The sequence below is a fragment of the Triticum aestivum genome, chromosome 5A (assembly GCF_018294505.1).
Source record: "Triticum aestivum cultivar Chinese Spring chromosome 5A, IWGSC CS RefSeq v2.1, whole genome shotgun sequence".
NCBI classification, from domain to species: Eukaryota; Viridiplantae; Streptophyta; class Magnoliopsida; order Poales; family Poaceae; genus Triticum; species Triticum aestivum.
In genome coordinates this window covers 289,352,145-289,374,767 of record NC_057806.1, presented here as the reverse complement: position 1 = coordinate 289,374,767, position 22,623 = coordinate 289,352,145, and positions in this window count along the sequence as shown.

Here is a 22,623-nt window from a genome sequence, read left to right as displayed (position 1 = left end):
AACTAGTAACAGTTGAAACACTATTGTCTGAATGCAGTAAAAGAGCAGGAGCGAGAGAGTGGGATTGTATCAGAATGCTCAAGGGGGGTTTGCTTGCCTAGAATACCAACATGGTAGCACTGCTCCTCAGATAGATACCTGGTGCCACTCGCAAGAGCAGAACCAATCAAGAAGAACAGTGTCGAAGACAATCAATACACAACATATGCAACAATATGATGCATGAATATGACATGGCAAGAATGCTACGGAGTGTGCTAATGCATCTAGCAACAATTTAAACGAGGTCCATCTGAACCAAGGGTTCAAATGCAAACTCCCATATTAAGCACTTTAAATGCCAATTAGTGTTTTCACTTATACAGTAGGTATAAGTTAGTTAAACATGCATTAAAGAAGCATAAATGGATAGATTGGATTCTTCTGACAATTTTTCATATATAAATTATTTCATTTCGAGCTACAGTTTATTTTCTATGATTTTTTGAAGTTTAAACACTTTTCTAGAATTTCTTAATCATTTCTAAAATTGAAATAATCCATAAATGGTTTATTGCGTCGGCACTAGGTTAACGGTCAACTGGGTCAAACCTGACCAGTGGGGCCCACTGGTCAGTGAATGAGGGGCTAATCCCGCATTGACTCACGCTTTGACAAGCTGCAGGGCCCGCTGTCAGTGTCTATGAGTGGTCCAGCTGGCGGGGATTAGCGCTAATGATCCCGCCACATCGGCCCTCACCGGATTTCTGCCGGTGGCGACCAAAGCTACGGTGGAAGCTTGCCAGGGCTGCGTGATGTCTACTACGCAACTTTATTCTTGTAGACACGTGTTGGGCCTCCAAGCGCAGAGTTTTGTAGGACAGTAGCAATTTTCCCTCAAGTGGATGACCTAAGGTTTATCAATCCGTGAGAGGTGTAGGATGAAGATGGTCTCTCTCAAACGACCCTGCAACCAAATAGAAGAAATCTCTTGTGTCCCCAACACACCCAATACAATGGCAAATTGTATAGGTGCACTAGTTCGGCGAAGAGATGATGATAAAAGTGTAATATTGATATTAGAAAAATATTTTTATAATCTAAATAAATAAAACAACAAGGTAGCAATTAGTAAACGGGCGCAAAAACGGTGTTGCAAGGCTTGAAAACAAGGCCTAGGGCCCGTACTTTTGCTAGTGCAATCTCTCAACAGTGCTAACATAGTTGGATCATATGATTATCCCTCAAAGTGTAACAAAGAATCACTCCCGAGTTCCTATTAGCGGAGAACAAAAGATATGAATTGTTTGTAGGGTGCGAAACACCTCAAAGCTATTATTTCCGTTCGATCTATTCAAGAGTCCGTACTAAAATAACACAAAGCTATTTTTTCTGTTCGATCTATCCTAGAGTTCGTACTAAGATAACACCAAAGCAAGTTCATATTCATAATACTCAATCACACAAAGAACTATAAAGAGACCCCAAAGTTTGTACCGGAGAAAAACGTGCATCAACCACTATGCATAGATTTCCCCAATATCACTGCAGGAATCCCGTGAGTTGAATGCCAAGATACATATCATGTGAATCAATATGATACCCCAATTGTCACCTCAAGTATTCATACCGCAAGATATATATCATGTGTTCTCATCTCTGAATATTCAATCCGACAAGACAAAACTTCAAAGGGTAAAGATTCAATTCATCATAAAAGAGTATAGAGGGTAGAAACATCATATGATCTGACTATATTATCAAAGCCCATGATAGAGATCACGAGAGAGAGAGAGAGAGAGAGAGAGAGAGATTAGACACATAGCTACTAGTACAAACCCTTAGCCCCGAGGGTGGACTACTCCCTCCTCATCTTGGTGGCCGCTGGGATGATGAAGATGGCCACCGGAGATGATTCCCCCCTCCGGAAGGGTGCCGGAACGGGGTCTAGATTGGTTTCCGCGGATACAGAGACCTTGCGGCGGTGGAAATTCTGATCTAGGTTAACCCCGATGGGTTTCGGAATATTTGGGAATTTATTGTGCAAAGAGGGGTGCGAGAGGCCACTGAGGTGGGCACAACCCACCTGGGCGCGCCAGGGGGGGCTGGCGCACCCTGGTGGGTTGTGCCCCCCTCGGGGCACCCCCTAGGTGCAGCTCTGGCCCATTGGGTTCCTTCTGGTCCATAAAAAATCCCCATGGAGTTTCATTGCGTTTGGACTCTGTTTGATATTGATTTCCTGCGATGTAAAAAAGAGGCAAAAACAACAACTGGCAATGGGCACTAGGTCAATAGGCTAGTCCCAAAAAATGACATAAAGTTGCTATAAAATTATTGTAAAACATCCAAGAATGATAAAATAATAGCATTAATACTTCATAAATTATAGATACGTTGGAGACGTATCAGCATCCCCAAGCTTAATTCCTACATGTCCTCGAGTAGGTAAATGATAAAAGAAATAATTTATGAAGTGTGAATGCTAGCAAAGTGCATAAGTTTGATCAATGATAATTTCAATCACTTTTCCTAGCATCATAACATCAATTCTTTGTGATAAAACTTCTCATGTTATAGTAGCAACCAATTCACATGTTAAGGTTCAAACAATGAACTCTCTTGAAACTCAACAACCTATGTTCTTAGTCACCAAGCAATTGCAATTCAAATTATTCAACAGAGTTTAAGTAAGAGCTCCACATACTCAACCATCTACTTGTGCATCCAAAAACCCTTAAACCCAAATTTTATTTTCAAGAGTCCACCATACCTACCTAAGGATTGAGCAAGATCCTTCAAGTAAGCTATCATCGATGCAATAAGGCAATACAAATTTCTTCTAAAAGTGTTAGATCATTTAGTGCAAGAGAAAATTGAACGTTGTACGAACTTATGATGGCAAAGCAATAAAAGCGATGGACTGCCTAATAAAGGTTGCTATCATAAGGGGCAATATAACGTGACGTTCTTTTGTACTAAGGGGTTGAGCATACAAACAAATAAGCGCATGGCAACCTCTGCTTCCCTCTGCGAAGGGCCTATCTTTTAATTTTCAGTATTTATTTTATGCAAAGAGTCAAAGTTATTATCTCTAGTCCTTTTTATTTTTCTCGTTTGGCAAGCATCATGTGGTGAGGAAAGATCTAGGCACATATGTCCAGTAGAATATGGGTAGCATGAGTTATTATTGTTGACATCACCCCTGAGGTGAATACGTTGGGAGGCAAAACAATAAGCCCCTATCTTTCTATTTGTTTGGTTGAAACGTTTTGCTCATGTGTATGTGGTGAGTGCTAGCAATCATAGAAGACTATTAGTATCTCTACTTGGTGCAGAATTTTTGGCTAGCAAAGATGGGGGGCAAGCACCACATGTTGAAGGATCTATGACAATATAACTTCTATGTGAATATGAGCAAACATAAATCATTATGTTGTCTTCCTTGTCCAATGTCAACAATTTTTTTGCATATAATATTTTGATAGGGGCTCACAATCACAAAAGATTTCCATCATAGTGTATTTGAATGTGAAAGTTCTCTTCCTTATACTAATTATTCGTGAATTGCTTGTATGACCAATATTGTGATTGTCAAGCCTCAAAATATTTCACTTTCTAAACCTAATGTGAAGCTACCACTAGGGATGATATAATTTGAACTTCATGACATTCAATTTATTCAGCAATTTACTCATAGGATACAAGTGAAGAACAAGAGCAATTCCATAGAAAAGAGCTTCGTTGACGGGATGTGAATGCCGCTTACTTAGCCTCCTTGGCAACTATTTGAGAACTCTATTTTATTTAAAAACTTACAAATCTAAGTACTTTATTAACACAACAAGCAAAACAAAATAAAATGACATTCTAAGAATAGCACAACTCATGTGAAGAAGCAAAAACTTAGGCTCAACCGATATTAACCGATAATTGTTGAAGAAGAAAGGTGGGATTCCTACCGGGGCATCCCCAAGTGTAGATGCTTGAGAATTCTTGAATATTATCTTGGGATTCCTTGGGAATCCTCAAGCTTGAGCTTTGGTGTCTCCTTAATTCTTCTCATATCACAGTTTTCCTAAATCTCAAAAGCTTCATCCACACAAAACTCAACAAGAACTCGTGAGATAAGTTAGTATAAACTAATGCAAAAACCTTATCAACCTCTACTGTATAAAATCACTAAAATTATTATTCAACATTGCATACTAAATGCCTCTGCATATTTAATAATCCTATGCTCAAATAGATTCATTAAACAAGCAAACATATGCAAACAATGCAAAGATAACAGCAATCTGCCAAAACAGTACAGTCTGTAAAGAATGCAAGAGTATCAATACTTCTCTAACTCCAATAATTATGAAATTATACCACACTGTATAAAATTTATCATAGCTTATTATTTAATAAGTTTCAACATTTTATCACATTCTGACTTTTCTAGGGAATTTTTGCAACAGCGGTAAACTTTATGTTTCCAAACAGCAACATGTAGACTTGCAAAATAAGCATGGTAAAGGCTATCCTTGACATTTTTATTGAAATAAAAGATGCAAAACATTATTTTAAATAACATAAATCAAATCCTAATAAAATAAATTGATGCTCCAAGCAAAACACATATCATGTGACAAATGAAAACATAGCTCCAAGTGAGGTTACCGATAATGTTGGATACGAAAGAGGGGATGTCTTCCGGGGCATCCCCAAGCTTAGTTGCTTGGATCTTCCTTGGACATTAACTTGGGGTGCCTTGGGAATCCCCAATATTATGGTCTTGTCACTCCTTATTCTCCTCATATCGTCATCTCACCCAAAACTTGAAAACTTCAATCACACAAAACTTAACGAAACTTTGTGAGATAGGTTAGTATGATAGAGAGCAAACCATTTCACTTTGGTACTGTCAAAGACAAGATTAATAATTGTTCTCACACAATGCCTACTTCAGCATATCATTTTCACAATTTATATTTAGCAATATAAGCCATATAAACTAGAAAGCAAGCAAAGTATGCATTGAAAATAGAATCTGTCAAAAACAGAACAGTCTGTAATGATCTGGATAACTACCATACTAGCACTAATCCAAAAATTATTAAACAATTATTACCACGTGAAAATTTTGTATATTAAACTTCTGCAAAAAGAATCAACTCAATAGCACTCTTCTGTTAAAAATTAGACCTATTTTCGTGAGTGCAAAAGTTTCTGTTTTTCAGCAGGGTCAAACCAACTATCACCCAACATGGTCCCAAAGGCTTTACTTGGCACTTTATTGGAACAAAACCTATAAAAAATTATCAATACAGTAGCATAATCATGTGAAAACACAAAAACAGTAATTAAAAGTGTTGGGTTGTCTCCCAACAAGCGCTTTTCTTTAGTGCCTTTTAGCTAGGCATGATGATTTCAATGATGCTCGCATAAAAGATAATAATTGAAACATAAGGAGAACATCATGCATCATAAGTTCCTCTCTCATACTAATTTTCAGTAGCATCATGAATAGATTCATCAATATAACCATTACATAAAGCATTCTTTTCATGATCCACAAGCATAGAAAATTTATTACTCTCTATGTGTGACGCCCCGAGACCGATGCTCGAGAAGACTTCCATGTGTTTCGGGTTTCGCCGTGTGTTTCACTTGTGCCCGCCCTTTTATTTGTGCATTGCATCATGTCATCATGTCATAAGTCTTTTGTATCTCACTAAATAAATTGCATGGATCTTCGGTCCATTTAAATCGAGGGAATTCACATGGTGATTCTCTTTATAACATATCCTCCCAATATTAGGGAGCTAAATAAAAACATTCCATTCGTTTGGATTTACCGTAACACTCGTGCAAATAATTCCTCATGTCTATTCCTCTTCGAGTTTGACCTTCAAACCTTGCCAATATGTCTCATCTCTTTTATCGAGGCTCCTCCAAAAACCTCAACATTTTTGGACACTTCTGAAACAAAGCCCTAGTTCAAACTCATTTGAATTAAATTTAAATGAATTTGAATTAAGCTCTTCTATTTCGCATGAAACTTATTTTCTTGAACTAAGTATAATTCTTAGACTCGGAAGGAGAAGTTTCAGCATTTTCTAAAACCCCCTAGCTATTTCTTTCCTTCCTTTTTCCTTCTGTCTACTTTTCTGTAAATGGGAAATAGCAAAGGTTGGCCTTTTGATCCGAAGCGGCAACTGGCCGGCTCATCTGCAGGTCCAGCCGACCCCCTCCTAATCCCTCTCTAAGGCCCTGGCCTTTTGCCTCTCCACTGGGCCGGCCCAAGGCTAAAGCCCACCCGAACCATTTCTAACCCTAGCCGCCGGAGAGGCCTATGCTCGATCCCCTCTTCGTTCCTCCTCCATCCGCATCCTCACCCTCTCGCTCGACCCATCCGCCCGCAGCCTCTCCTTCCCTCGACCCCCACTCTCTCCTCTTGTCTCGCTGCTCGCGCCGCCAGGAAGGAACGTGCGCGCCCGATCCATTTCTCTCCCTCTCCATCGCTTGGGCCGCCGAGCTCCACCAGGAAGACCAACCCCGCACCGACGACCCTGCAAGCTACTGCCGCACGCCAAGTCCTGCGCCGCTGTCGTCTTCACGACCTGTTTCGATCCCTGCCGCGCCCCTACATCGAGCAGCCAGAGCCGCTCGTTGTCGGACCCCGTCTGCTGCTGCCTGGATCCGCGCGTTCGCCACCGTCGGCTACCTCGAGGAGCGCCGCCGCCCCGCAGCATATCCTGCTCTCTCTCTGACCTTGGACAGGGACCCTGACGACCCCATGGATGGCCGACTCTGCCAAGCATCCTGCTGCTTCATCACGGCCTTGCCTCTCCTCTCGTGCCCGACGCCGCAGGCGCACCAAGGGCGCCTCCCGTGGCTGCCGTTGCCCGCTGCTGCGCTTCTCCTTCTCCCAGGTGCAGTCGCCGTCCAAGACTAGCAGGCAACCGCAACGCCTTTTGCCTCCTCATCCGCACTCTGCTCGTCCCAGACCTCCCCTGCAAGCACGTGCCACCGTGCCGAGTCCCTGCTCGCCTCCTCTTCTTCGCTTCAGCACGAGGATGAGCCCCTGCCTCTGCCTCCCGCCAAGTTCGGGTGGTCCCTGTTCAAGCCGCCTATGACCCGTGCTTCTCCGTGGCTTCGTGTTGGACTGTCAAGACCGTCAAGACCACATGCGCCCGAACGACTACAAAGTTTTGCGTCAAGTACCTCTACTATCATCATCGGAATCCCATGAACGCCAAGTACCCCGACGCCCGACGCCAGGAACCACTACCATCGTCGAAGACCCGTGTAACACATGCGTTAAGTACCTCTTCGGAAGACCCAAACGTCTTCGAACCGTGTACGACTACCGTCGACGGAGACCGCGAGTACAACTACTTCCCAATACGGCGCCAAGTTCCACCACCGACGCGCGTGTTGGATTCACCAAGTACCGCACCGGAACGCCAAGTACATGGATATGCCAAGTTCCCCTCCGAACATGTACGAATAAGCCAGGTGATGCGACAAGTACCCCGATAACGTGTACAACTACTCCGGCAAGATCAGACCGACAAGCATCCCGATGTCGTGTGAACCACTACCGTCACCTCGAAGACATTGGAGTCATTTAGTACCTCTCCGAACGAACGTGAACCACTACTTCCGCTACTATCGAACCCAATCCGCTTCGAAAAAGGCACGCTTCAAAAGGTATAACCATTGACACGACCGTCCGTGGACCGAATGCATGTTATGTGATACGAGATGAACCCTGTGTTTGCAGCGTGCCCGTTTGTTACGTGCACGACCCTCGGTTGCCATGCCGCCGACACATGGGACACCCGGTATCCGGGAGCGCCCCACCATCTTTTGCGCGCTCCCGCCACACTTCTCTTTTGTATCGGTATCTCAATCGAGTTACTGGGAACCGGAACGTTGCCGCGGCACCGTTTCGTTATCGTCGCCGTGGCACCCCTTTTGTTTCCTCCACGATGACAAATGCTTCATAATATGCTCATGTCAACATTTTTTTCTTAAACTTGCATAAAACTTGTTCATGTCATCCGCATCATGGTAACAACAATTAAAATGTTTAAAATTGTTGTTTGCTTTAAATTACTAATGCATATGGGGATTTACCGGGTTTGTTGTTTATTATATCCGGCCCCATTTAAATTGTTTAGATGGTATAATTTTGTTATGTTTCACCTCTTGACATGCTTAACAACATTTAATATTGGTGAGTTCATAACCAGGAGAGAACTAAATAATTGTCGTGGTGTTTCGTCAATATGCAACGGAGTTGCATATTGAGCTCCACTTAATTTGTAGTATTGTTTGTGCACTTTACCATGCCATGGATATTTAAAACCGGACATGCAACATACTTGGTTGTGCATCATGCCATGTTATGTGTTGGTTGTTTACTATGTTGTTTGCTTCTTTCCGGTGTTGCTTCTTCGGGTTAGTTCCGATAACATCACGTTTGTGAGGATTCATTCGACTACGTCTGTTTGTCTTCTTCTTGGACTCGTTCTTCTTCCTTGCGGGATCTCAGGCAACATGACCATACCCTCGAAATCACTTCTATCTTTGCTTGCTAGTTGCTCGCTCTTTTGCTATGCCTATGCTGCGATACCTACCACTTGCTTACCATGCCTCCCATATTGTTGAACCAAGCCTCTAACCCACCTTGTCCTAGCAAACCGTTGTTTGGCTATGTTACCGCTTTGCTCAGCCCCTCTTATAGCATTGTTAGTTGCAGGTGAAGATTGAAGTTTGTTCCTTGTTGGAACATGGAGATGTTGTTCCTTGTTGGAACATGTTTACTTGTTGGGTTATCACTATATCACTTATCTAATTAATGCATCTATATACTTGGTAAAGGGTGGCAGGCTCGGCCTTATGCCTGGTGTTTTGTTCCACTCTTGCCGCCCTAGTTTCCGTCATATCGATGTTATGTTCCCGGATTTTGCGTTCCTTACGCGGCTGGGTTATAATGGGAACCCCTTGACAGTTCGCCTTGAATAAAGCTCCTCCAGCAATGCCCAACATTGGTTTTACCATTCGCCACCTAGCCTTTTCTTTCCCTTGGGTAGGCCTGCCCAAGGGTCATCTTTATTTTAACCCCCCTGGGCCAGTGCTCCTCTGAGTGTTGGTCCGACCGAGTAGACCGCGGGGCCACCTCGGGGTAACTTGAGGGTTGGTTTTACTCGTAGGATGTCTCATCTGAGTGTGCCCTGAGAACGAGATATGTGCAGCTCCTATCGGGATTTATCGGCACATTCGGGCGGTGTTGCTGGACTTGTTTTACCATTGTCGAGGATGTCTTGTAACCGGGATTCCGAGTCTGATCGGGTCTTCCCGCTAGAAGGAATATCCTTCGTTGACCGTGAGAGCTTGTGATGGGCTAAGTTGGGACACCCCTGCAGGGATTTGAACTTTCGAAAGCCGTGCCCGCGGTTATGGGCAGATGGGAATTTGTTAATGTCCGGTTGTAGAAAACCTGAAGTTGACCTTAATTAAAATGCACCAACCGCGTGTGTAACTGTGATGGTCTCTTTCCGGCGGAGTCCGGGAAGTGAACATGGTGTTGGAGTTATGCTTGACGTAGGTTGTTTTAGGATCACTTCTTGATCATAGTTGTCCGAGCGTGCTTTTGCCTTCTCTTCTCGCTCTCTTTTGCGAATAAGTTAGCCACCATATATGCTAGTCGCTTGCTGCAGCTCCACATCATACCTTTTACCTTACCCATAAGCTTAAATAGTCTTGATCGTGAGGGTGTGAGATTTCTGACTCCCTGTGACTCACAAATACTTCAAAAACCAGCTTGCAGGTGCCGTTGAGCCGAGCAGGTGACACAACCAAGCTCAAGGAGGAGCTCGATGAAGATCTTGTTCTTTGTGTTGTTCCGTTTCCAGTTGATCAGTAGTGGACCCCAGTCGGGACGATCGGGGATCTGTTTAGCACTTGGGGTAGTCTTCTTTTATTTTGGTTCCATAGTCAGACCTTGTGTGTATCTGAATGATGTAGTGCTTTATTCATGTAATTGTGTGAAGTGGTGATTGAAGCCAACTATGTATCTCTTTCCCTTATGTATTACATGGGTTGTGTGAAGATTACCTCACTTGCGACATTGCTTTCAATGCGGTTATGCCTCTAAGTCGTGCTTCGACACGTGGGAGATATAGCCGCATCGAGGGCGTTACAAGTTGGTAATCAGAGCCTTCCCCGACCTTAGGAGCCCCCTGCTTGATCGAATCGCTGGCGTTATTGAGTCTAGAAATGTTTTTAGTCATTTAGGAATTATATATATCGGAGAGTTAGTACGTCTTATTACTCCTCAGTCCCTTCATCGCTCTAGCAAGGCATCCTGACATAGAGTTTTGACTCTTCTCTTCTCAAATTTCACTAAAAAAAATTTAGATCACGCAGGTATCTTGGAATCGTTCCGATGGTTTTGTGATGAGAACATTGTTCTTGGTGCCTCCTGTCATTTAGAGGTTGTGGCAGTGTCCCGGGGAGTTGAGCTTCGAGGTGTTGTCGTCACAATTTTATCGTTGCAGTTCTGGAATACCTGAGATAGTTTCACCGACATTGAAAATCTCTTTTATGTAGTTGTTGGTGAGATAACCTCGACACCACCCAGTACTGGGGCGGGAGTTTGGGAGTATTGCCATAACTCGTATAACAGATGCTTTTCAAAGGTTGAGGTAAACGATTTCCGAAGGTTTCTTGGTTATGTGTTGAAGGATGGATACAACTGGATGTAGGATTTGCTAGCTTTGGGTGAGATATTATGCTTCCCCTGTATCCCCAACACCTGATTGCATAACCGGAAAGTTTTGGGAGTTCATAAGTGGGAATTCAATTAGATCTTAGGATATCTTCCCGACAGATGTATGATATGAAATTGGGGTTCAACGTCTAGTGGTCCGCCTATTCACGGTTGGTTTTACAGTGGTCTCGTTGTGTCTTAAAGAGTCCTTGGCTATGCCGACTCGGGGATGCTTCGTATGTCATGTGCACTGCCTTGTACATGATGGTGCTGTACGATCGAGCCCGTGTAGGCCCCACCACGAAAACTTTGGACGAGATCTCTATCATATGTTTGTTCCGGCTTATTCCGCAAGCCAATCCTTTGTTTTTGTTTTTGAGTTGTGGTATTCGAGTTGCTTCGAAGTCAAATGTTGATTCCATACCTGTTCCTAAGCGGTGTTCTCATACTCCTATGTGAATACCAATCCTTCATGATAATCGAGATTGTCATGCCAATTTCTTTTCAACCGGCGTGTTTCTCTTCAAGTGGATCCGATCATTTCAACTTCCGCAAGATCAATTATCACTTCTTCTCAATGGTGTTTGTTTCATCCGTCTCCAAGTTGCCTTTGTTTTTCCCGCCCACCCACCCTTTTTCCTCAAGGACTCGGATTTCTTAATCAAGCATCCTTTTATTCTTGTTAAGTCTCTTCATTCTTTTCTTTCAATGTTCTACCCGGTGGTTCACATGAAGATGCTCTTCTAGTTCGTCATTTCTCACTCATTTTCCTTCTCCGGTGGATTCAATTTGAGTTTTCAGTGTTGATCATATTCTTTTCTTTGTTTCTAATGCTATTCACATGTCGGTGCACCTCATAATCATTCCCCGTTTGCTATTCAATTGTTCCGGAGTGTTCAACCTATTTAGGGGTTGTTATCTCATTCAAGCCATTTAATTCAACCGGCGCTATCTCTCTTTTCAAGCAATCGTTCTACGGTGTTTCTTTTGAATGGGCCCTAACCCACAGGTCTTTTCCCAGGATCTTACCTAACTCTTCTTAATTTTCACCGAAGCTATTCTCAAATCTTTTAAAGTTTGATGTAAGAATGAATTGTCATTAGTCATATGTCTTCCTCCAAGATCTTTCAATTCTTTTCATCGTTGGTTCAACCTTGCTAATTTTCATCCCAGAGTATCTCAACTATTTGGTGGTGTTCCTCGTCGTCATTCTCTGCATTTGAAGACCGAAGAAGAATTTTCCTCCATATCTTGCTCCATTCTCTTCAAGATTCATGGCTCTAGTTTGTTGCCATCATCTCATAATTATTTTGATAATGAGAATTCTTTTCGCCCATCCGAAGCAATTCAAGAGTCTTCTCAGATTGATTATCCGGAGTCCAACAATTCAGAATTATTCATTCCAGCTTTCAACTATCATTCTCCAAATCTTACCAGTGCGTCATTCAACTATGCTCTCTAATCAGCTCGTGATCTCTTCGTTCTCATGGATCTACATTCTCTCAAACATCTTCATTCATTTGCTAATTCTTACCGGTGATTCACCCCTTTACTTCGTTCATTTCCAATTCTTACGGTGGCTATTCAGGTTTTTTCTACCTTGCTATAACATCTAGTTATTCATTGTCAATCCTAACGGTGGTTCGTACAAGAGTTCTCGTCATTCGTTATCGTATATATTCATTCGTTCTTCTCAATCCTACCGGTAACTTGTTGAAGACGTTCCCAAGTTTGCTCCATATCTATCTTAATCCTTTTTCAACGAGAATAAGTAGTATGCCAAATCCGTTGCTTGTCATCAATTAAATTGGTGAAGGTTAAGCATAATATAATTCTTATTCTTGTTTCATCCATATGTTAATCTTTTCTTCCGGAGTTTGTTCACGATGATTAAATTCTTGGTTTCAAGTGCTCGTCTTTCTTTCCCGGAGTTCCTCACGGAGATCCATCTAAATCATTACAAGGTTTCACCTTGTGTTTCCAACTTCTTTTTTATTTTCGTTATTCTTTTGGTTAACGGAGTTCTTCATGGAGGCTCTACATGATGGTTCATAAAGGATTTAATTCCTTCTCGAAGTTTTCATCGAGATTCTTTTTTAAGGAGCTCAAGTATTCTTCATCTTGCAATCCGGAGTGCAATTCTTTTTACCTTATCATCGGAGGTGGTATTATGTCATTCTTGATAATTTGAGTTCATCCTTCAGGATTCACATATTGTTAACAATGAGGTATTTTAAATCCATCAATCTCTGCATAGGAGTTATATTGGGTTATATTTCACCTAAAGCCTTCCCTGAGGATTGTTGCTATCATGGTGGTTATAATTGACCCAAGTTCTTCTTTATCCTCCCGGTGAAATAAGTTTCTTGTCTCCTTGTTCATACCAATCCAATTCTTTTCCCGTGAGTGGCAGGTTGTCACCTCATAATTTGAGATGTATTCCATAAGACCATATCAAGAGTATTCTTTTCGTTGTTGGTGTTCCAACAACTCCGCTCGACCCGTCTCCTAAGGATGCCTTCTCAAGCTCTTTTGTGACATAAGATGGCATCATCTTCTCCATTTTTTTATTTCAATTATCTATCTTCTATTCTTTTGTTCCGGAGCCATTGTGATGTTGCTCTTTTCTCTCATCATCTTGGATCGTGTTCTTTTCGTGCTTATCCATTTAACCGGAGTGTGTGCCCGCTGCTCAAGTTCTTTCATTTTATCAAGTCTCTCATCTCCTTTCAACCGGAGTGCTGTCCGAATTTGTTCTTCCTTGTTCCTATTTTCTAACGGAGTGTTTTCAACTTCGTTCATCTCTGTTGTATTCTTTTCTCGAAATGGCTAAACCTTTTCAAGGTTCTTTGGTTTCACGCGTTTGTCAAAGAAGCAATTAGTTTTACCTCTCCTCTTCCTCTTCCGTTTTCCCTCCGGTGCCATCCTAGATCTCGGGACGAGATCTTCTCATAGTGGTGGAGTGTTGTGACGCCCCGAGACCGATGCTCGAGAAGACTTCCATGTGTTCCGGGTTTCGCCGTGTGTTTCATTTGTGCCCGCCCTTTTATTTGTGCATTGCATCATGTCATCATGTCATAAGTCTTTTGTATCTCACTAAATAAATTGCATGGATCTTCGGTCCATTTAAATCGAGGGAATTCACATGGTGATTCTCTTTATAACATATCCTCCCAATATTAGGGAGCTAAATAAAAACATTCCATTCGTTTGGATTTACCGTAACACTCGTGCAAACAATTCCTCATGTCTATTCCTCTTCGAGTTTGACCTTCAAACCTTGCCAATATCTCTCATCTCTTTTATCGAGGCTCCTCCAAAAACCTCAACATTTTTGGACACTTCTGAAACAAAGCCCTAGTTCAAACTCATTTGAATTAAATTTAAATGAGTTTGAATTAAGCTCTTCTATTTCACATGAAACTTCTTTTCTTGAACTAAGTATAATTCTTAGACTCAGAAGGAGAAGTTTCAGCATTTTCTAAAACCCCCTAGCTATTTCTTTCCTTCCTTTTTCCTTCTGTGTACTTTTCTGTAAATGGGAAATAGCAAAGGTTGGCCTTTTGATCCGAAGCGGCAACTGGCCAGCCCATCTGCAGGTCCAGCCCACCCCCCTACTAATCCCTCTCTAAGGCCCTGGCCTTTTGCCTCTCCACTTGGCCGGCCCAAGGCTAAAGGCCACCCGAACCATTTCTAACCCTAGCCGCCGGAGAGGCCTATGCTTGATCCCCTCTTCGTTCCTCCTCCAGCCGCCTCCTCACCCTCTCGCTCGATCCCATCCGCCCGCAGCCTCTCCTTCCCTCGACCCCCACTCTCTCCTCTTGTCTCGCTGCTCGCGCCGCCAGGAAGGAACATGCGCGCCTGATCCTTTTCTCTCCCTCTCCATCGCTTGGGCCGCCGAGCTCCACCAGGAAGACCAACCCCGCAGCGACGACCCTACAAGCTGCTGCCGCATGCCAAGTCCCGCGCTGCTGTCGTCTTCACGACCTGCTTTGGTCCCTGCCACGCCCCTGCATCGAGCAGCCAGAGCCGCTCGTCGCCGGACCCCGTCCGCTGCTGCCTGGATCCGCGCGTTCGGCACCGTCGGCTAGCTCGAGGAGCACCGCCGCCCCGCAGCATATCCTCCTCTCTCTCTCTGACCTTGGACAGGGACCCTGATGACCCCATGGATGGCCGGCTCCGCCAAGCATCCCGCTGCTTCATCACGGTGTTGCCTCTCCTCTCGTACCCGATGCCGCAGGTGCACCAAGGGCGCCTCCCGTGGCTGCCGTTGCCCGCTGCTGCGCTTCTCCTTCTCCCAGGTGCCGTCGCCGTCCAAGACTAGCAGGCAACTGCAACGCCTTTTGCCTCCTCATCCGCGCTCTGCTCGTCCCAGACCTCCCCTGCAAGCGCGTGCCACCGTGCCGAGTCCCTGCTCGCCTCCTCTGCTTCGCTTCAGCACGAGGATGAGCCCCTGCCTCTGCCTCCCGCCGAGTTCGGGTGGTCCCTGTTCAAGCCGCCTATGACCCGTGCTTCTCCGTGGCTTCGTGTTGGACTGTCAAGACCGTCAAGACCACATGCGCCCGAACGACTACAAAGTTTTGCGTCAAGTACCTCTACTGTCATCATCGGAATCCCATGAACGCCAAGTACCCCGACACCCGACGCCAAGTACCACTACCATCGTCGAAGACCCGTGTAACGCATGCGTCAAGTACCTCTTCGGAAGACCCGAACGTCTACGAACCGTGTATGACTACCGTCGACGGAGACCGCGAGTACAACTACTTCCCAATACGGCGCCAAGTTCCACCACCGACGCGCGTGTTGGATCCACCAAGTACCGCACCGGAACGCCAAGTACATGGATATGCCAAGTTCCCCTTCGAACATGTACGAATACGCCCGGTGATGCGACAAGTACCCCGATAACGTGTACAACTACTCCGGCAAGATCGGACCGACAAGCATCCCAATGTCGTGTGAACCACTACCGTCACCTCGAAGACATTGGAGTCATTTAGTACCTCTCCGAACGAACATGAACCACTACTTCCGCTACTATCGAACCCAATCCGCTTCAACAAAGGCACGCTTCGAAAGGTATACCATTGACACGACTGTCCGTGGACCGAATGCATGTTATGTGATACGAGATGAACCCCGTGTTTGCAGCGTGCCCGTTTGTTACGTGCATGACCCTCGGTTGCCATGCCGCTGACACATGGGACACCCGGTATCCGGGAGCGCCCCACCAGCTTTTGCACGCTCCCGCCACACTTCTCTTTTGCATCGGTATCTTAATCGAGTTATTGGGAACCAGAACATTGCCGTGGCACCATTTCATTATCGTCACCGTGGCACCCCTTTTGTTTCCGCCACGATGACAAATGCTTCATAATACGCTCATGTCAACATTTTTTTCTTAAACTTGCATAAAACTTGTTCATGTCATCCGCATCATGGTAACAACAATTAAAATGTTTAAAATTGTTGTTTGCTTTAAATTACTAATGCATATGGGGATTTACCGGGTTTGTTGTTTATTATATCCGACCCCATTTAAATTGTTTAGATGATATAATTTTGTTATGTTTCACCTCTTGACATGCTTAACAACATTTAATATTGGTGAGTTCATAACCAGGAGAGAACTAAATAATTGTCGTGGTGTTTCGTCAATATGCAACGGAGTTGCATATTGAGCTTCACTTAATTTGTAGTATTGTTTGTGCACTTTACCATGCCATGCATATTTAAAACCGGACATGCATCATACTTGGTTGTGCATCATGCCATGTTATGTGTTGGTTGTTTACTATGTTGTTTGCTTGTTTCCGGTGTTGCTTCTTCGGGTTAGTTCCGATAACGTCGCGTTTGTGAGGATTCGTTCGACTACATCCGTTTGTCTTCTTCTTGGACTCGTTCTTCTTCCTTGCGGGATCTCAGGCAACATGACCATACCCTCGAAATCACTTCTATCTTTGCTCGCTAGTTGCTCGCTCTTTTGCTATGCCTATGCTGCGATACCTACCACTTGCTTACCATGCCTCCCATATTGTTGAACCAAGCCTCTAACCCACCTTGTCCTAGCAAACTGTTGTTTGGCTATGTTACCGCTTTGCTCAGCCCCTCTTATAGCATTGTTAGTTGCAGGTGAAGATTGAAGTTTGTTCCTTGGTGGAACATGGAGATGTTGTTCCTTGTTGGAACATGTTTACTTGTTGGGATATCACAATATCTCTTATCTAATTAATGCATCTATATACTTGGTAAAGGGTGGAAGGCTCGGCCTTATGCCTGGTGTTTTGTTCCACTCTTGCCGCCCTAGTTTCCGTCATATCGATGTTATGTTCCCGGATTTTGCGTTCCTTATGCGGCTGGGTTATAATGGGAACCCCTTGATAGTTCGCCTTGAATAAAACTCCTCCAGCAATGCCCAACATTGGTTTTACCATTCGCCACCTAGCCTTTTCTTTCCCTTGGGTAGGCCCGCCCAAGGGTCATCTTTATTTTAACCCCCCTGGGCTAGTGCTCCTCTGAGTGTTGGTCCGACCGAGTAGACTGTGGGGCCACCTCGGGGCAACTTGAGGGTTGGTTTTACTCGTAGGATGTCTCATCTGAGTGTGCCCTGAGAACGAGATATGTGCAGCTCCTATCGGGATTTGTCGGCACATTCGGGCGGTGTTGCTGGACTTGTTTTACCATTGTCGAGGATGTCTTGTAACCGGGATTCCGAGTCTGATCGGGTCTTCCCGCTAGAAGGAATATCCTTCGTTGACCGTGAGAGCTTGTGATGGGCTAAGTTGGGACACCCCTACAGGGATTTGAACTTTCGAAAGCCGTGCCCGCGGTTATGGGCAGATGGGAATTTGTTAATGTCCGGTTGTAGAAAACCTGAAGTTTACCTTAATTAAAATGCACCAACCGCGTGTGTAATCGTGATGGTCTCTTTCCGGCGGAGTCTGGGAAGTGACCACGATGTTGGAGTTATGCTTGACGTAGGTTGTTTTAGGATCACTTCTTGATCATAGTTGTCCGAGCGTGCTTTTGCCTTCTCTTCTCGCTCTTTTTGCGAATAAGTTAGCCACCATATATGCTAGTCGCTTGCTGCAGCTCCACATCATACCTTTTACCTTACCCATAAGCTTAAATAGTCTTGATCGCGAGGGTGTGAGATTGCTGAGTCCCTATGATTCAAAAATAATTCAAAAACCAGCTTGCAGGTGCCGTTGAACTGAGCAGGTGACGCAACCAAGCTCAAGGAGGAGGTCGATGAAGATCTTGTTCTTTGTGTTGTTCCGTTTCCTGTTGATCAGTAGTGGAGCCCAGTCGGGACGATCTAGGATCTGTTTAGCACTTGGGGTAGTCTTCTTTTATTTTGGTTCCGTAGTCGGACCTTGTGTGTATCTGAATGATGTAATGCTTTATTCATGTAATTGTGTGAAGTGGTGATTGAAGCCAACTATGTATCTCTTTCCCTTATGTATTACATGGGTTGTGTGAAGATTACCTCACTTGCGACATTGCTTTCAATGCGGTTATGCCTCTAAGTCGTGCTTCGACACGTGGGAGATATAGCCGCATCGAGGGCGTTACACTATGGCATACATGTCATCATAATAATCATCATAGGAAGCAACTTTATTGCCATAGTCAGTTGAAACCTCTCCCAAAATAGTGGATGTATCACTAAATAAAGTCATGACCTCTCCAAATCCACTTTCATCAATATTTTAATGAGATTCAACACCCTCCAAAATAGTGGGATCACTACTACCTAGAGTTGACACTCTTCCAAACACACTTTTATCAATGTAATCATCATAAATGGGATGCATGCTATCATCAAGATAAGTTTGATCAATCAGACTAGGGGTCTAAAAAGATCATCTTCACTAAACATAGCCTCCCCAAGCTTGGGACAAACATTAATTGCAGAAAATAAATTCTCAAACATGTCATCCTCATCAAGCATAGCATCCCCAAGCTTGTGGCTTGGCATATCATAAGCATAATCACTGTCATCATTAATAGTATGAATAGCACCAACGGTATAACAATTGCTATCATCATAGTTTCCCAAGTTGGTGCCAAAAAGATATCCAATATTATAAGAAGTGTCATTATCTTCCCAATCCTAATCATCATAACAAGCAATAGGTATAGCAAAATCATCATCAAGTGCATCATCTTCCACAATTATTTTTTATTCATTTTCATGAGGCACAACAATAATAGGAGCAACATTATTTGGGAGAGATACCTTTTACCTCTCTTCTTTCTTCTTTTCTTCTTCTTCTTCACCAAATCATGTGTGGGTTTAATTAATCTTTTCAAGCTTCTTATTAATGAGATTGGTTGGATAGGAAGCTCATCCTCGTTACCTGATTCATCATAATAAACACTAGGAGGGTTTTCGGAAATATTTTCCCTTTCATTAGTACTCTCTTCATATTCTATTTGTTCTCTTGACTTTAGATAGTTGGCAATATAAGGATTCTCAATGCAATTTACCGCACAAAACATATACATTTCTTCTAGATCAAAATCAAGAAACCTCTTGGGGTTTGGAAAACCCTTAGTTATACGTTTCATTTCTTCATACCCCAAAACAAGACTAAGCTCTTTATGATGCTCAAGGGTAATCAAGTTATCACAATTTTTGGACATGATTTGATCATGAAATAATTTGCATTGGAGATTTAAATGACCATACTCATTGCGAAGTTCACAAGGATGGCAAAAAATTACATCTTTCACCACAATCATCTAGCCTCTCTTGCAACTTTTTCATTTCTAAATATGTATGCTTCTTACTAAATCTATCTTCCCTTTTTGGTGTGCAAAGGCACTCCCAGTTCACTCCGCAAAAAGTGACGTGCTTATAAGAAACATTTTTCTCATGACTTGTGCAATCATCATTAGCATTTTGGATATTCAAAGAATTCATACTAACAACATTGCAATCATGCTCATCATTCAAATATTTTGTGCCAAGCATTTTATTGACTTCTTCTTCTAACAATTGAGAACAATTTTCCGCACCATCATTTTCAAGAAAGATATTATAAAGATGATAAATAACATGATGCAACCTAAATTCCATTTTTATGTAGTTTTCTTTTATAGACCAAACTAGTGATAAACAGGAAACTAAAAGATTTGATTGCAAGATCTAAAAAATATACCTTCAAGCACTCACCTCCCCGGCAATGGCGCCAGAAAAGAGATTGATGTCTACTATGCAAATTTATTCTTGTAGACACGTGTTGGGCCTCCAAACGCAGAATTTTGTAGGACAATAGCAATTTTCCCTCAAGTGGATGACCTAAGGTTTAACAATCCGTGAGAGGTGTAGGATGAAGATGGTCTCTCTCAAACGACCCTGCAACCAAATACAAGAAATCTCTTGTGTCCCCAACACACCCAATACAATGGCAAATTGTATAGGTGCACTAGTTCGGCGAAGAGATGATGATAAAACTGTAATATTGATGGTAGCAATATATTTTTATAATCTGAATAAATAAAAAAAGCAAGGTCGCAATTAGTAAACGGGCACAAAAACGGAGTTGCAAGGCTTGAAAACAAGGCCTAGGGTCCGTACTTTCGCTAGTGCAATCTCTCAACAGTGCTAACATAGTTGGATCATATGATTATCCCTCAAAGTGTAACAAAGAATCACTCCCGAGTTCCGATTAGCGGAGAACAAAAGATAGGAATTGTTTGTAGGGTGCGAAAGGCCTCAAAGCTATTCTTTTCGTTTGATCTATTCAAGAGTCCGTACTAAAATAACACAAAGCTATTTTTTCCGTTCGATCTATCCTAGAGTCCGTACTAAGATAACACCAAAGCAAGTTCATATTCATAATACTCAATCCACACAAAGAACAATAAAGAGACCCCAAAGTTTCTACCGGAGAAAAATGTGCATCAACCCCTATGCATAGATTACCCCAATATCACCACGGGAATCCGCGAGTTGAATGCCAAGATACATATCAAGTGAATCAATATGATGCCCCAATTTTCACCTCATGTATTCATACCGCAAGATATATATCATGTGTTCTCATCTCTGAATATTCAATTCGACAAGACAAAACTTCAAAGGGCAAAGATTCAATTCATCATAACAAGAGTATAGAGGGTAGAAACATCATATGACCCGACTATATTAACAAAGCCCATGATAGAGATCATGAGAGAGAGAGAGATTAAACACATAGATAGTAGTACAAACCCTCAGCCCCGAGGGTGTACTACTCCCTCCTCCTCTTGGTGGCCGCCGAGATGATGAAGATAGCCACCGGAGATGATTCCCCCCTTCGGCAGGGTGCTGGAACGGGGTCTAGACTGGTTTTCACGGATACAGAGACCTTGCGGCAGCGGAACTCCTGATATAGGCTAACCCCGATGGTTTCGAAATATTTGGGAATTTATAGTGCAAAGAGGGGGTACGAGAGGCCACCGAGGTGGGCACAACTCACCTGGGCGTGCAAGGGGGGCCTGGTGTGCCCTGGTGGGTTGTGCCCCCCTCGGGGCACCCCCTAGGTGCAGCTCTGGCCCATTGGGTTCCTTCTGGTCCATAAAAAATCCCCATGGAGTTTCGTTGCGTTTGGACTCCGTTTGATTTTGATTTCCTGCAATGTAAAAAAAAAGCAAAAATAACAACTGGCACTGGGCACTGGGTCAATAGGTTAGTCCCAAAAAATGATATAAAGTTGCTATAAAATGATTGTAAAACATCCAAGATTGGTAAAATAACAGCATGCATACTTCATAAATTATAGATATGTTGGAGACGTATCACTGCGCTACAGGCGGCGGCTGGACGCGCGAAGACCACCAGAAGGTAGCCCGCACACGCCCGCAGCTAGCTAGCCGCACGGGAGGCCGCGGGGTCGCCGGAAACGACGGCGGCGACCACAGAGGTGGCTATTGGAATTCAGCCAATGAAGGGTTGGGCGCTACGGGGCACGACATGAGCAACATGTGAGGGTTTTGGGGTCCTGGTGTTGCGCTGAGCACGGTGGTTTGCTCGGTCGTGCCCTAGGTGACAGTGGCCACGACGGCGACATGAACGGCGGCGATGAGCTCTCAGCTCCAATGGCTAGCATGATTAGGGGACGACAACAATCTCGAGGAGTAGGGGAGAAGACGGCGGAGCTCACAGCAAAGTCAAGGTGAAGCTTAGCGGGCTCGAGGAAGTCCAAACGGTGGCGTAATGGTGATGGCGATCCAGCGGCCGTGCGCAGAGAATACGGGTCGATGGCGAGGTGACAGGGCGTCCGGTGATGTGTGGCTCATCGAGGACGAAGAGGTCGTAGCGGAGCTCCCGAACTCGATGATGGAGCGAGGGGTGGCCGCAGAGGGTGGTGGCGACGGCATGCTTGGGTCCGAGCGAGAGAGAGAGAGCAGAGGAGGGGGAAGGCATGAGGAAGAGAGAGGGCGAACCAAACGACTCTAGGCGGCTGAGTGGCGTCTTCAGGGGAGGCCAGGGACAAGCAGGGTGGTAGGAGGTGGCCGAGCATGTGTGCGCGCGCGGCGACCATGCTCCCCTGTCCTTCTGGCGGGAGGTGCACGACGACTGGCACTGGCCAGCGGGCTGGGCCGCAAAGTGCCAGGCCAAGTAAGCATCAGGTAAGATTTTTTTTCTATTTGTTTTACTCTGTTATGGTTTAGTTTAGGCACCAACATTTTGTATAAATTCTGAGAATTATTGTGAATACTAACTGAATTATTCTAGAGGTCCACAAATAACTTCAGAATATTTGGACCATTTAAAAATATATATGGAATTTAAATGGCTCCAATTCAAATACTTCTATGTTAAATCAAAAATCCAAAAGTGACCTAGAAATATATTCATCATTTTTGGCAGAGCTTTCCACCTT